This window comes from Phoenix dactylifera, chromosome 11 (genome assembly GCF_009389715.1).
Source record: "Phoenix dactylifera cultivar Barhee BC4 chromosome 11, palm_55x_up_171113_PBpolish2nd_filt_p, whole genome shotgun sequence".
Classification (NCBI taxonomy): domain Eukaryota; kingdom Viridiplantae; phylum Streptophyta; class Magnoliopsida; order Arecales; family Arecaceae; genus Phoenix; species Phoenix dactylifera.
This window is the reverse complement of record NC_052402.1, coordinates 15,809,612-15,826,223: the sequence shown is the minus strand read 5'-3', so window position 1 is coordinate 15,826,223 and position 16,612 is coordinate 15,809,612.

Here is a 16,612-nt window from a genome sequence, read left to right as displayed (position 1 = left end):
GTGTACTCCAAGCCCCCATTTCGACAAGGATTTCCCTCTAGGTCATTCATCTTCCCAAAATCGGACCGAGTTCCAGCTCCAACGAGAAGTCAACCTCGATCGAAAGATCGAGGACATGGCTCACCAGATTTCAGCACTTAAGAGGCAGACTTCGAGGTCAAATAATGACCTCAACTTCTCCATGGAACCTCTATTTCCTAGCAGATCGTGAAGGAGCTGATCCCACCCCGATTTAAAATACCTCAGGTAGAGCCGTACGGCGGCACCTCTGTTCCTATGGATCATTTGGAAAGCTTCAACGCTCTCATGATATTGCATGAAGCTACTGACGTCGTGCTTTGTAAAGGTTTTCCCGCTACTCCTTGCAAAGCAACTTGGTTTTGGTTCTCAGGTCTTCGGCCTGAATCAATTTATTCTTTTGAGCAGTTCGGACGCCTCTTTACAACGCATTTCGTCACCAGCCATAGATAGCATTGTGGTTATGATGCATTGCTCAATGTTAAGCAGAGGGAAGGAGAGTCCCTCAAGAATTATGTCAACCGCTTCAATGCATCAACATTGAAAGTCCGCGATCTAGATTAATCGGTCGCGACGTCGGCGATGAAGGGTAATTTAAAATCGTCCTGCTTCCTTTTCTCTTTGGAGAAATGCATCTATGTGGACTTTGCTGAAATATTAGCATGGGCCAAAACGCATGCTAATTAATGCTGAAGAAGCTATGGTCTCCCATTGCGAGTCAGCAGGGGGACGACTTGGCCGAGGGGGCCAGAGGAGATGTGAAGAACAGGGTATGCTGAGGAGAACTTCACCCCATGATGAAAAGAGTTCCAGTCTGCTGAAGAGTCCTCCTCGAAAGTTTGAGAGGTATACTCCTTACTTCACTAAGGACACAATCCTCATAGAGATTGACGGCCACGGCTACTTACACCCCCCCAAAAAGAAGTATTGTCGATTCCACCGAGACCACGAACATGATACCAAGGAGTGCATCCAACTCAAGAATGAGATTGAGGCACTCATCCGACATGGATGGTTAGATCGGTAAGTACAAGCTGGGTGTGATCGAAAAGCGCCTACCTCAGATCAACCACCCTTGGAGTCGATTGATAACCACCCGACAACAGCATTTATCAGCACAATTACTGGCGATACTACCAAGGTTCCAAGCACCTCGGACATTCAAGCCCCACAAGAGGCAGAAGCTGTTCCAAAGAGATAGCGCACGAGATGCTATCTCTTTCTCCGATGCCGGCCTAGGAAGAGTAGAGACTCCTCATGATGATGCTGTAGTTATTTCTCTTATAATTACAAATTACGATGTAAAAATGATTCTTGTGGATAATGGAAGTTTGGCCGATATATTCTTTTATGATGCTTTCCAACATATGAAGTAACCCGCTGCACAACTGCGTAAAGTCAACTCACCTCTGGTCAGTTTCTCATGTGATTCTATCCCCATAAAAGATGCAATTAATTTACCAATCACTGCAGGACAAGAGCATCGAGACAATACTATGAGGTTGGATTTCTTGGTAGTTCGGACCCCTCTGCCTACAATGCAATCTTCGGCCGACATGGCCTCAATGCTCTCCAAGCTGTGGTATCAATTTACTATTTGCCCATACGGTTTCCTACTAGAAACGAAATGGAAGAAAATCGGAGTGACCAACTATTATCTCGTCAATGCTACATGGCCACCCTTAAAGAAAAAAATTTGTGAAACACTGCCCATTGAAAGGTTGGACATAAGGGACAAGCTGAAAAAGCAATGAGGTGAACCAGCCAAAGAATTGGTACGGTCCCCTTGAGAGAACAAGCACCTAACCGAACTGTGCATATCTGCTTGAACCTAGATGTAGAAATGTGGGCTAAAGTGATTAACTTTTTCTGCACCAATATTGATGTCTTTGCCTGGTCGGTCACTGACATACCAGAAATAAGCTCCGAAGTGATTGTTTACAAGCTCAATGTAAACTCGGTGTACCGACCTATGTGGCAGAAGAAAAGAAACTTTCCTATAGAAAGGCAACAAGTCATAGACCAAGAAGTTAACAAACTTCTAGAGGCCGGTTTTGTACACGAAGTGAGTTATTTTGACTGGCTGGCCAATATTGTACTTGTCAAAAAAACTAATAAAAAATAGTGAGTTTGTATTGGTTACTCCTACCTGAATAAGGTTTGTCCTAAAAATAATTTTCTTCTCTCGAAAATTGATCAGCTCGTGGATGCAACTTTGGACATCAACTGCCGACCTTCATGAGTGCATTCTCTGAATATAACCAGATTCAAATGGTGCCCAAAAACGAAAAGAAAACAATTTTCCTCACTTAGAAGGGTCTCTATTGATACAAAATAATATCTTTTGCCTTAAAGAAACGGCTCAACAACAAAATTTTTAAGAAGTAAATTGGTCAGAATATGGAGATATACACGGACAATATGCACGTAAAAAGTTGAGCAAGTAAAATTAATGCAGCCATTTTTTATCGAGGATTGTTTGCCATGGAACATGCATTATTTGCATCAAAAAATAATCGGCTGCGCATGCATTGCACGTACAGAGCCAGTAAACTCGCACTTTAAATGGCCGCAGGGGACATTCTTGCATCGGGTGGCTTGTCACTGATATATTAAAAAATAAAATACTAAAATAATTATGACAAAGCCATGTAGTAAACAATGGCATGCATGCAATTACTCAGGTTCGGCTCAAAAGGGATCTTCGTCGCAAAAGGTGGCCACGGGGCATCAATATGTAGGTGTGGCAATGAAGCCTATTTGGGGAAGCTTTTGGAGGACCAGAAAGCACTTTCTGGTCCTCCAAAAGTAATTTTAGATGAAAAACTATATTTGGTAAATTTTTCAAAAAGCTGTTTCAGCTTTTGCGGAAAGCTGTAAACAGTTTTTGGGAGGAAGCTCCAATTTGGAGCTTTTAGGAAGCTGTTTCAGCTTTTTCAGAAAGCTCCATTTTTGATAAAAATGCCCATATTAAAATATAATAATTACATAGCTTGTTCCTTTATAAACCTAAAAATCTGCTGGAGCCAAAAACCCTAGCCGTCGACTCCCTTCCGTAAGAAAAGGTATTTTTCTTTTGAATTTTTGTATGCATCTCTTGAACCACATTTTAGAATAAAAAAAATTTAATCCTTCTTTGTACCTTTCAAAATCAATGTATTGGTTTTTTTTTTTTTAATCATCAACCTCGCGGCCCGTCCTCCTCGAGCGTGGACCACGAAGTAGAACCCCTGGACCACGACATCGCGGTCCAGGCTGTAGCCGCGACACCGTGGACCGCAGCACTGCGGTCCACGATGCCTCCTCTCTCGCGGTCCACGGGTGACTGCGATCGTCTGTTACAGAGGGAGGATCTCTCTCTGTTACAGAGAGAGATCCTCGGTCCATGCTCAAGCCGCGACACCGTGGACCGCACCACCGCGGTCCACGGTGCCTCCCCTTACAGAGAGAGGATCTCTCTCTATAACACAGAGAGATCCTCTCTCTGTACGCTTAATGATCTCGCGGTCCACGGTGGACCGCGAGATCCTCTCTCTGTTGCAGGGAGGAAGTTCTGGTGGACAGCGAGCTCCTTTCCCTCTCTGTTACAGAGGGAGAGAGAGAGAGAACAAAGAGAGAAATCTCTGTTACAGAGAGAGAGATTTCCCTCTGTGGTTCGGGTGGACCAAATTTTTCCTCTCTCTGGTTCGGGTGGACCAAGTTTTTCCTCTCTCTGTTACAGAGAGAAAGATAGATTTGTATTTAGAATTTTAATGGAGTTTGGTAATATTATTGTTGCCTTCTAACTTATGATGGGATCATTCTCTGTTAGGTACTGTCACCTAGTGGCTCAGAAATTTGCAATCTCCATTGCACTTTGAAGTTTTAAGAAGTAAGAATACTCCTTTTATCCTTAACTAGCCAAAATATTTTATGCTTATACTTTTGACTTAAAGTCCAAATTACTACTTACATTGTCATTCTTCAACAAAATTCACTGCTAGTGATTCCAAGAATGGACATTTGATGAATCTTGAAGCATGTTTTAATTAAAAGATCTTACACCTTATTGTCATTTTAGTGGTGCATACTATTATTACTAATACTTCCAATATTGCCAAGAAGATATTGGGTACTCAACATCGTATTTGGCTAATATTGGGAACTTGACAATGTAATATGTTTTGAGTTTTTATACAGCAGCCCAACATAGAAAAGTTCTGGCTGGTTTTATATAACATGTACATGGCTTGGGTTGGTCATATTGTACCCATCAAACATGCAATGCATTCATAAAGATTTGTTTATTATAAATTGGCTGAATAGTGTGGGGTAGATTATGAATCTTATGATTTTTCATATTATTAAAATTCTCATGATGTGGGCACCTCAAAATCCTCTTAGAATACCTCCTTGCAGTACAGGAGGTACTGCATTTAAATCCCCCACTGGTTCCCTAGAGATCCAATGAAGAATAATGTTGGTGGCTAGTTCTTGTTGGTCTGAGCGTAGTTAGTGCAAGCAACAAAGTGCAGTTAGGCACAGGTTTACATAATGCAGCACAATGTAGGGCTTCACGCAATTTATAAACAAAATGAATTTTAGAGCAAACGTTATTTTGCTGCCTTTGGTTTCTTTTACAAAAACCTTTTTTTCCCCTTTTTTTTGGAGCTAGGTCTCTAACAACTGCCTCAACTCAGCAGGATAAATCCCTCCCCATACGGTAGATCTAACTGAGGGCCTCCCCCTATTTGCTGCTGTTAGAGATTGATTCACTGATTTGATTTGTTGTGGAGATCTATTAATATCACTAATTGAGCGAAAGAATATAAAGTGAAATATAATATTTTCTAATTTAGTGAAATAGTTTACTGATGCCATCCCTCTCATTCATCTTGATCGTAATTACGATACATGCCCCCTGGACCTTATTAATCTGACAAATAATGTGCATACAACGTAACCATTACATGATTCAAACTTTAGTCTTCATGATCCGAGCATTGGGAATTTCCAAGCAATCTCACAATTTTTTTAAGAGAAATCTCGGTGCGCCATTACTTTTATTCCTTTAGAAATAATCAATTTTCATATTTATTACAGAATCATATGAGCATGTTCTGAGAGCTAAAAGGAAAGAACCTGTAGGTGCTAATGGATTTACAATATAAAATCGAGATACTGGGGATAAATAAGGTAATAAATGTTCCTATTAATCTGATCTTATTTCCAATAGAAAGAGAGTCCTACAAGATCTGGAAGTTGAAATTTAAAAAGAAAGGAGATCATGGTACGTAGGCAAATTTTTCCTGAGATCATGGCAAAAATGCTGCTACCTAGTTAGGAATGGGAAGAGTAAGTTTATACATGGTAATGGCAATTTCTTTATTTAGTATCATAATAGCCATCCATCAAATCCTTGATTCTATCAAATAATTGACATTCATTAGACATAGAGTTCTATTAAGAAGACTAGCTTGACCAAATACAGAGAAAGTATACAATAAAGAGTACATGGGTCTTCTAAGACTGGCCTAAAAATGGTCAAGAACATAGACAAAACCAGTAAAGCCGGAGATCCATTTAAGAACTGTGCAAGCTTGTGAAAATGCTTATAGTTCTATCAAATAATTGCCTCTTATTGCATGCCTTGTCTAATATCTCATTGTTTTTCTAATATGCTTTACAAGGTGTTTTATTCATATGGATGCAATCATGACTTATGATTGACAAAATGTTTTATGTCTTTGTTGTTGCATTGTAAGAAGAACTATCTAAGAAGAGCCAACATACCCTTGCTGGTCCATCAACCCAAGATGAAAAGAAGAGGAAGGCCATTTGGAATGAAAAATTGATAGAGGAGTTTATCGATATATGTATTGGTGAAGTTGAAGCTGGTAATCGCCCAGGAACACATTTCAATAGGTTAGGGTGGGCCAATATAATTAAGAAAGTCAATAAGAAGACTGGAAATCAATATGACTACAAAAAATTTAAAAATAAGTGGGATAACCTGAAAGCAAATTGGAGCATTTGGATGAAATTGGTGGGAAAGGAAACAGGGCTTGGATGGGATCCTGTTAGAAATACAATAGATGCACCATATGCATGGTGGGAAAAAAAATTGCAGGTACACGTGCCACTAGTTTAATATTTGTAAGATTTTTTATACTAACCTATAAACTACTATTGACAACTATATATTGTTAACTTGTAGGAGATTCCTGATGCAGCTAAGTTTCGAGAACGTGGTCTACAACATGCCATAAAATTGGATAGGTTATTTAGAGGTACTAGTGCCACTGGGGAGGGGGCTTGGGCACCAGCTTTACTGGTGCAGGAGGATGTTGAGGACACAATTGAAGTATATGAGAGGTTGGATGGGGTTAATAATGATACAATTGAAGTATATTTGAGGTTGGATGGGGTTACAAAGGGGAGAGGTATCATTTACCAGATTTTCGATGTGGAAGTCTGTAATAACCCCAAAATTTTTTTTTATTTTTTTTATATAAAAAAAGGGATAGAATAGTCCTTTAAAATTGATATAAGGGGTAAAATTGGAAGGAATCAAAAGATAATGGCATAGTTGTAGATGCATTGAAGTGGTAAGGGTAAAATTGGAAGGAATCAAAAGTTAATGGCATAACGGTAGATATGTTGAAGTGTTAGGGGCAAAATGGGAATTTAATAATATTAAACAAAGGGTGAATAGTGTTTTGATGTGATTTAATTAGGGGGTTTGCTGTGGCTTTTGGATGGAAACCGAGAGAGAGTCACAGGAGAGTCTCAGACGGACAGAGAGGAAGAAAAAGAAGGAGAGGAAAGGAAAGGAAGAAAGGAAGAGGAAAGGAAAGGAAGAAAAGAAGAGGAAGGAGATCTCGGTTGCACTTCTAGCTGAAGGGAAAAACGTAGATCTCCTTCCCCTCTACGCAAGGACCTCGATTTCCAAAAAGAAAAAGGTAAATATCCATCCCTATCTAGTCTTTTGATGACATTAGGCTATACAAAGGGTGGATATAGTCTAGAGGGGTCGGATAAGGATTGTAGAGGCGGTTAAAAAAGGAAGAATCAGATTTTGACAAATTTTTTCGACACTACGGAAAAATTGTGTCGAAGTCCCAACTTCGGCGAATTATTTAGGGGGTCAAACGACCTTCGATAGTAATGCATTTTACCTCTTTGGAATTCCCTATGAGCGTAGAATGTTAGGTAAAAATTTCATCAAATTTGGAGTCCTGAAAGTGGATCAAAACCGGGATGAAGTAACCCACTGTCAGTTCGGGTTACTATTCATCCGGGTGGAAAATAGGGGATTTCATGCTATAATAGGGTATTAAGCCTAGATCAAGCTAAAAGGGACCTTGTACTCATGCAAGAGAGTCCCTAATACATATAAATGGTAAGTTAATTAATTAAAAAAAAAGAAGAAAGAAAAGAAAAGATTTAGGGAACGGAGGAATTGAATCAATTAAAGTTCCCTATATTATAATTGGCACGTAGATTATAGCCCTTGATACAAAACTAAATGTATTGTAAATGCATGTCACAGTTGGGCAAGAAGCTAGGAAACAAGAGGAAGAAGTCCCCTGCTGCCTGCTGTAAAATTCTAGAGGCGTATCGAGGCCGTGCCGGATTGACAGGTGAGTGGGAGTCATGTACTTTGCACCATGAGCATTCCTTATTCATTTTCATGAATGTTGCCAAGTGTGACTTGATTCCACCTGAGCCTATTGATTAATTGTTGTTGTAGATTCCTCTATATTTTGTTCTCCATACTTGATTATTCTGTACATGCATTCGAGGGAACATTGAGAGGAATTACGATGGATCTGAATTGGGAAATGACATCTTTTGTAAAGTGATTTCATTTCATCTATTTCAAAGACTTGTGAGTGGGAGTCATGTACTTTGCACTATGAGCATCCTTAATTCATTTTCATGAATGTCGCCAAGTGTGAATTGATTCCACTTGAGCATATTGATTGATATTGTAGTAGATTCCTCTATAATCTTGATTCTCCATGCTTGATTATTCTGTACATGCATTTGAGGGAACATTGAGAGGAATTACGAGGGGTTGATGAGTAATCAAATTGATTCCGAATTGTGAAATGATTTCTTTTGTAAATTGATTTCATTTCCTCTATTTTAAAGACTTGTGAGTCGTAGCTTGATTATACTCTTTTATGAGTAATTAAATTGGTTCCAAATTGTGAAATAACTTCTTTTGTAAATTGATTTCATTTCCTCCATTTCAAAGATTTGTAGAGCCTTCTTAGTGGTATATTGAGTTGTATTGCACTTCCTTGACCCTCACTCCTAACCCTGATGTTAGTTTATGATTGGGTCATGATCGAGTGAGTGGTAGTCTTGATCATACTCCTTTTTAGTAGAGTATTGGGAGGGTGCATTATGGCATTTATGCATGGCTTGGCAGTATTTGCAGGACACCTATAGTCGATGGGGTTGAACATCGGCCTTTGTGCACATAGTAGCCTTCTGGGTGGGCGGAACCCAGTCCCTTCCTAGGGGGGACACGGCCCTAGGCGTAGGATCGGCCGGTCCTACGACTTATATTCTGCTTGCCGCCGGGCATAGTAAGACCCCGCGAGGTGCAGTATGGCTTTCCGCGGATGTAGAATTCCCGCGAGGTGCCGTTTAGTATATAGATGTGAGAGGGATTTCTGTCCTGGATACTGGCCAGCATTTACATTATCAGTATGGTGTCTTATTCTGCATATGCATGTGACAGTGGGGAGTTGTTGCTGGTTCGCCTGGGGCGTAAAACCCACCTTCCGACAACTGTCTAGCATTTACATTATCGATATGGTGTCTTATCCTGCATATGCATGTGACGGTAGGGAGTTGTTGCTGGTTCGCCTGGGGCATAAAACCCACCTCCCAACAGCTGTCTAGTGATGATTTACATATTGGTGTGGTGTCATATTCGATGTATTTATATGGCAGTAGGGAGTTGTTGCTGGTTCGCCTGGGGCGTAAAACCCACCTCCCGATAGCTGTCTTGTTGATGATTCAGCCTATTGACACCTGATTTATATGATTCAGTACTATGACCTATTGAGCATATTCATGGGTAGCATATATGATTACTTGATTATTCCATATGTGCTCCAGATGTGTTGATTGGGATTGTGATGATTCACTCCATATTCTCTATATTGAGTTCATGTTCATCTTGTTATTGATCTTGAGATTTCATCTCGAGCCATGATTATATTCTGTCTCATGTGCATAGTACTCTCTACTCCACTCACTGAGTATTTATATACTCACTCCCCAGTTTGATGTTTTTGATTGCAGGAAAGGTATTGTATAGAGAGGAGCAGGATTAGTGGTTGCCTGCTAGCTGTGCCGCTCCATAGTATAGTATAGTATAATGTAAATAGAGGTTTATACCTTTTGGTGTATTATAAACCTTCTATTGTATATAGTGCATAGTTACAGTCATAGATCCTGTTGTGGATATGGGTTTGACCATGGATGGAATGGAAACCAGATTTTTATACAGATGAGTTATATGCCTGAGATAATGTATTGATATATATTGTCCAGGTTCATTATGTGACGGATTATGTGATTGCTGCTCTGACAGGTAATGTGTTGTATGTATTGAGATAATCCTGACAGGTCACTATAGGAAAAGTGATCATTTTGTGCATGTATCATGCCAAATTTTTCAAGATCTATTGATGATTGATAGGTAGTAGGGTTCTACGCGGTGGCTGGTGGCCTTATGCCTACCCGCACCCTAGGACCGTCGCGGCGGCCCGCCGGGAACGGGGCGGGGGTCGTGACAAAGCTTGGTATCAGAGCAAAGGTTAAAGAAGAGTCCTGTCAAAGCAATAGGATGAGTCAGGATTAAGTATAGGATTATACTATGGAGCATAGGATTTTTCTGTATGTTATTTTATGAGTCATTTACAACTCAGTAAAATATATCATGACTCAGTGTGTAACGACCATCGTCTCTTTTTGACTTTTTTAGAGAGATATAAAGAATACCTCCAAGGAGAGGACCTGCTCGTCCTGGAAGGAGGATGGAGCCAGATATAGCATTGGATGCGGGTTCTGCACATGTCGAGCCCCAAAGAGAAAAACCTCCTCCTGCTGATAGACGGAGGGTTGATGATCAAGGAGATGTAGGAAGTAGAGATGCATTGATGGAACAGTTACTGGCGGAGAATCAGGCTCTGAGGGAGCAGATTGCTCGGGGGAAATCTCCTGCCCCGTCAGTAGTATCCATCCCACCTCCTGTACCTGTGCCAAGAAGTTTGGCCAGGCGGGCTCTAGATGATGAGGGGATTACTGTACAGAAATTTCTGAGGCTCAGAACCCCAGAGTTTAAGGGGGAAGAAGGTGAAGATCCTCAGAGATTCCTGGAGGAGACTGAAAAGATGATACGGAGACTGCCCTGTTCTGATGCAAGGGCAATAGAACTTGTAGGGCTCACAATGAAAGAAGATGCCTGGGGCTGGTACCAGAGGCACGTGGAGGACAGATTGTACAGTAGGAATCCTCCAACCTGGGAAGAGTTCAGGCAAGCAGTGATGGATGAGTTTTTGTCTCCGGCTGAGAGGCAGAATCGGGCTCTTCAGTTTGAGAGGCTGAAGCAGATGCCCGGAATGAGCGTATCTGAGTACGCTCGTGAGTTCACTAGATTGGGGAAGTATGCTCCTTACATCATCCCCACTGAAGCTGTCAGGATAGAAAGATTCAGGCGGGGTCTGATTTCCCCGCTTTATAATGCAGTACTGGCAGTAGAGGTCCCCACCTTATCTAGGCTGATTGATAAAGCAAAACAGTGGGAGACCAGAAACAAAGAGGAAAGAGCCGAAAGAGAACAGAGAAAAATGAGTATGGGAAAAGGGCAAAGCGGTAGAGATAGATCTGAGGGAGTAGATCTCTCGGAGGGCCCGATGGAGCAGTCTGTACGCTCAGCTCCACCTGCCCCACGTAAGAGGAAATGGAGGGAAAGAGGTCAATCACAAGATACTTTTCTACCATCAGTACCTCATCCTCCAGTCACTATGGCCAGAACTGAATCTAGGTTCCAATCATGGCCAGTATGTGGCATATGTGGGAAGCAGCACCCTGGCAGATGCAGAATGGGTCAAGGAGTGTGCTACAGATGTGGACAGCCGGGTCATTTTGTCAGAGAATGCCCGCAGGGTGCCACCCAGCAGTTTGTGCCTTTAACATCCTACCCTTCTGTGCAGATGGACAGGCCTAGTAGTAGGGAGCCTGTAGGCAGAGGTAGAGGTCAAGCACAAACATCACAGCAGAGTGCTGGACCATCTCAACTGTCAGCTCCAGTAGGTATAGGGCAAGGAAGGGTGTTCACGGTAAATCCACAGGAGGCACGGGCATCAAATGCAGCTGTGACAGGTATACTCCTCATTGATAAGATTAAAGCTAGAGTGTTATTTGATTCTGGAGCTACCCATTCATTTGTGTCCCCTTATTTTGCTAAAAAGTTAGCTAAGGATAAGATATTAATGCATATTCCCTTAGCTATTAGTACACATGTAGGGGATAGTATAAAAGCGAAGTATGTGTATCCTACCTGTGTGGTAGAGATAGAAGGTAAAACACTCCCAATTCATTTGATTTCCAATACCACACCGAGCAGAATATGAAGAGTAGATATACTCATCCCTTTGAGTAATCAGATAATTTACTCTTTTAAATTCGAGGACGAATTTTATATAAGGGGGGGAGGATGTAATAACCCCAAATTTTTTTTATTTTTTTTTTATATAAAAAAAAGGGATAGAATAGTCCTTTAAAATTGATATAAGGGGTAAAATTGGAAGGAATCAAAAGATAATGGCATAGTTGTAGATGCATTGAAGTGGTAAGGGTAAAATTGGAAGGAATCAAAAGTTAATGGCATAACGGTAGATATGTTGAAGTGTTAGGGGCAAAATGAGAATTTAATAATATTAAACAAAGGGTGAATAGTATTTTGATGTGATTTTATTAGGGGGTTTGCTGTGGCTTTTGGATGGAAACCGAGAGAGAGTCACAGGGGAGTCTCAGACGGACAGAGAGGAAGAAAAAGAAGGAGAGGAAAGGAAAGGAAGAAAGGAAGAGGAAAGGAAAGGAAGAAAGGAAGAGGAAGGAGATCTCGGTTGCACTTCTAGCTGAAGGGAAAAACGTAGATCTCCTTCCCCTCTACGCAAGGACCTCGATTTCCAAAAAGAAAAAGGTAAATATCCATCCCTATCTAGTCTTTTGATGACATTAGGCTATACAAAGGGTGGATATAGTCTAGAGGGGTCGGATAAGGGTTGTAGAGGCGGTTAAAAAAGGAAGAATCAGATTTTGACAAATTTTTCCGACACTACGGAAAAATTGTGTCGAAGTCCCAACTTCGGCGAATTATTTAGGGGGCCAAACGACCTCCGATAGTAATGCATTTTACCTCTCTGGAATTTTCTATGAGCGTAGAATGTTAGGTAAAAATTTCATCAAATTTGGAGTCCTGAAAGTGGATCAAAACCGGGATGAAGTAACCCACTGTCAGTTCGGGTTACTGTTCATCCGGGTGGAAAATAGGGGATTTCATGCTATAATAAGGTATTAAGCCTAGATCAAGCTAAAAGGGACCTTGTACTCATGCAAGAGAGTCCCTAATACATATAAATAGTAAGTTAATTAATTAAAAAGAAAAAGAAGAAAGAAAAGAAAAGATTTAGGGAACGGGGGAATTGAATCAATTAAAGTTTCCTATATTATAATTGGCACGTAGATTATAGCCCTTGATATAAAACTAAATGTATTGTAAATGCATGTCACAGTTGGGCAAGAAGCTAGGGAACAAGAGGAAGAAGTCCCCTGCTGCCTACTGTAAAATTCTAGAGGCGTATCGAGGCCGTGCCGGATTGACAGGTGAGTGGGAGTCATGTACTTTGCACCATGAGCATTCCTTATTCATTTTCATGAATGTTGCCAAGTGTGACTTGATTCCACCTGAGCCTATTGATTAATTGTTGTTGTAGATTCCTCTATATTTTGTTCTCCATACTTGATTATTCTGTACATGCATTCGAGGGAACATTGAGAGGAATTACGATGGATCTGAATTGAGAAATGACATCTTTTGTAAAGTGATTTCATTTCATCTATTTCAAAGACTTGTGAGTGGGAGTCATGTACTTTGCACTATGAGCATCCTTAATTTATTTTCATGAATGTCGCCAAGTGTGAATTGATTCCACTTGAGCATATTGATTGATATTGTAGTAGATTCCTCTATAATCTTGATTCTCCATGCTTGATTATTCTATACATGCATTTGAGGGAACATTGAGAGGAATTACGAGGGGTTGATGAGTAATCAAATTGATTCCGAATTGTGAAATGATTTCTTTTGTAAATTGATTTCATTTCCTCTATTTTAAAGACTTGTGAGTCGTAGCTTGATTATACTCTTTTATGAGTAATTAAATTGGTTCCAAATTGTGAAATAACTTCTTTTGTAAATTGATTTCATTTCCTCCATTTCAAAGATTTGTAGAGCCTTCTTAGTGGTATATTGAGTTGTATTGCACTTTCTTGACCCTCACTCCTAACCCTGATGTTAGTTTATGATTGGGTCATGATCGAGTGAGTGGTAGTCTTGATCATACTCCTTTTTAGTAGAGTATTGGGAGGGTGCATTATGGCATTTATGCATGGCTTGGCAGTATCTGCAGGACACCTATAGTCGATGGGGTTGAACATCGGCCTTTGTGCACATAGTAGCCTTCTGGGTGGGCGGAACCCAGTCCCTTCCTAGGGGGGACACGGCCCTAGGCGTAGGATCGGCCGGTCCTACGACTTATATTCTGCTTGCCGCCGGGCATAGTAAGACCCCGCGAGGTGCAGTATGGCTTTCCGCGGATGTAGAATTCCCGCGAGGTGCCGTTTAGTATATAGATGTGAGAGGGATTTCTGTCCTGGATACTGGCCAGCATTTACATTATCAGTATGGTGTCTTATTCTGCATATGCATGTGACAGTGGGGAGTTGTTGCTGGTTCGCCTGGGGCGTAAAACCCACCTTCCGACAGCTGTCTAGCATTTACATTATCGATATGGTGTCTTATCCTGCATATGCATGTGACAGTAGGGAGTTGTTGCTGGTTCGCCTGGGGCGTAAAACCCACCTCCCAACAGCTGTCTAGTGATGATTTACATATTGGTGTGGTGTCATATTCGATGTATTTATATGGCAGTAGGGAGTTGTTGCTGGTTCGCCTGGGGCGTAAAACCCACCTCCCGATAGCTGTCTTGTTGATGATTCAGCCTATTGACACCTGATTTATATGATTCAGTACTATGACCTATTGAGCATATTCATGGGTAGCATATATGATTACTTGATTATTCCATATGTGCTCCAGATGTGTTGATTGGGATTGTGATGATTCACTCCATATTCTCTATATTGAGTTCATGTTCATCTTGTTATTGATCTTGAGATTTCATCTCGAGCCATGATTATATTCTGTCTCATGTGCATAGTACTCTCTACTCCACTCACTGAGTATTTATATACTCACTCCTCAGTTTGATGTTTTTGATTGCAGGAAAGGTATTGTATAGAGAGGAGCAGGATTAGTGGTTGCCTGCTAGCTGTGCCGCTCCATAGTATAGTATAGTATAATGTAAATAGAGGTTTATACCTTTTGGTGTATTATAAACTTTCTATTGTATATAGTGCATAGTTACAGTCATAGATCCTGTTGTGGATATGGGTTTGACCATGGATGGAATGAAAACCAGATTTTTATACAGATGAGTTATATGCCTGAGATAATGTATTGATATATATTGTCCAGGTTCATTATGTGACGGATTATGTGATTGCTGCTCTGACAGGTAGTGTGTTGTATGTATTGAGATAATCCTGACAGGTCACTATAGAAAAAGTGATCATTTTGTGCATGTATCATGCCAAATTTTTCAAGATCTATTGATGATTGATAGGTAGTAGGGTTCTACGCGGTGGCTGGTGGCCTTATGCCTACCCGCACCCTAGGACCGTCGCGGCGGCCCGCCGGGAACGGGGCGGGGGTCGTGACAAAGTCAACCAAGGGGTATGCATGAAATCTTTAATCATGCACATTCCTCCCTGAGATGCACTATTGAGAGGACATTCGGATGCTGGAAAAGTAGATGGAGAATGTTGAGTACCATGCCCAACTTTTCTTATCATAAACAAGTCCAAATTGTGGTGGCTTCCATGGCTATTCATAATTTTATTAGAAATCATGCAATCAAAGATTTGGAGTTTCAGCCTTATGATGATAATGAGGATCTACTCCCTTCTGATTGTTTAGAGATTAATGAACCACAGGAAGAACTGAGTGCAGAGCAAAACCAAATATTGGGTAACCGTGAGATGGATATTCTGCGTGATCATATTGCTTCTCAACTTATAGCTCGTTGACTTCTGAGTGCAGTGCAATTCCATATGTTGTTTTGTTTTGTATTTGACCAAACATGAATGCTCGTTGTATTTTTGTTGCTACTACGTCAACAATGTAAAAAAGTATGAGCAAGGTAAAGTTAGAGAGGATGGATATTAACTATGTGCAATCCTTGATTAACTATGTGCTAAGATATATGTATACCATGCTAGATTAATTGTGTTCAATCCTTAATTGTGTGTTAGAAAGGCTAAACTGTGTGCCAGGCTATATGAAGTATATTCCAAGCCTTATTAAAGTACGCACGTAGAATATGCTAAATAATTTTTCATCTATGTGATTCTCGTCTAAACATCTAGTAATCATTTAATCAATTTTATCACCTAACTAGAAAAATTGTTAGAGAGATTAATGGTCATTCGGAGGATGAAAAATTAATTTACACTAATAACTAAAATATTTTATACCCTTATTATTGTATTATACTATAAATATAATATTATAATACGTTATATCATAATACATTAATATATTATTTTAAATAATTTAATATAATGTTATATTATGCGAAATTATTTTATACTAATAATTATAATATTTTATACCTTTATTTTTGTATTATACTATAAATATAATATTATATTATATTATATCATAATACATTAATATGTTATGTTAAATAATTTAATATTATGTTATATTATGGAAAATTAATTTATACTAATAATTATAATATTTTATACCTTTATTATTGTATTATACTATAAATATTATATTATATTACATTACATTATAATACATTAATATGTTATTTTAAATAATTTAATATATGTTATATTATGGAAAATTAAGTAATACTAATAATTATAATATTTTATACCTTTATTATTGTATTATACTATAAATATTATATTATATTACATTACATTATAATACATTAATATGTTATTTTAAATAATTTAATATTATGTTATATTATGAGAAATTAATTTATACTAATAATTATAATATTTTATACCTTTATTATTGTATTATACTATAAATATTATATTATATTACATTACATTATAATACATTAATATGTTATGTTAAATAATTTAATATTATGTTATATTACCAAATATTAATTTACTCTAATAATTATATTACTATTATGCTATATTAACATTATATTAT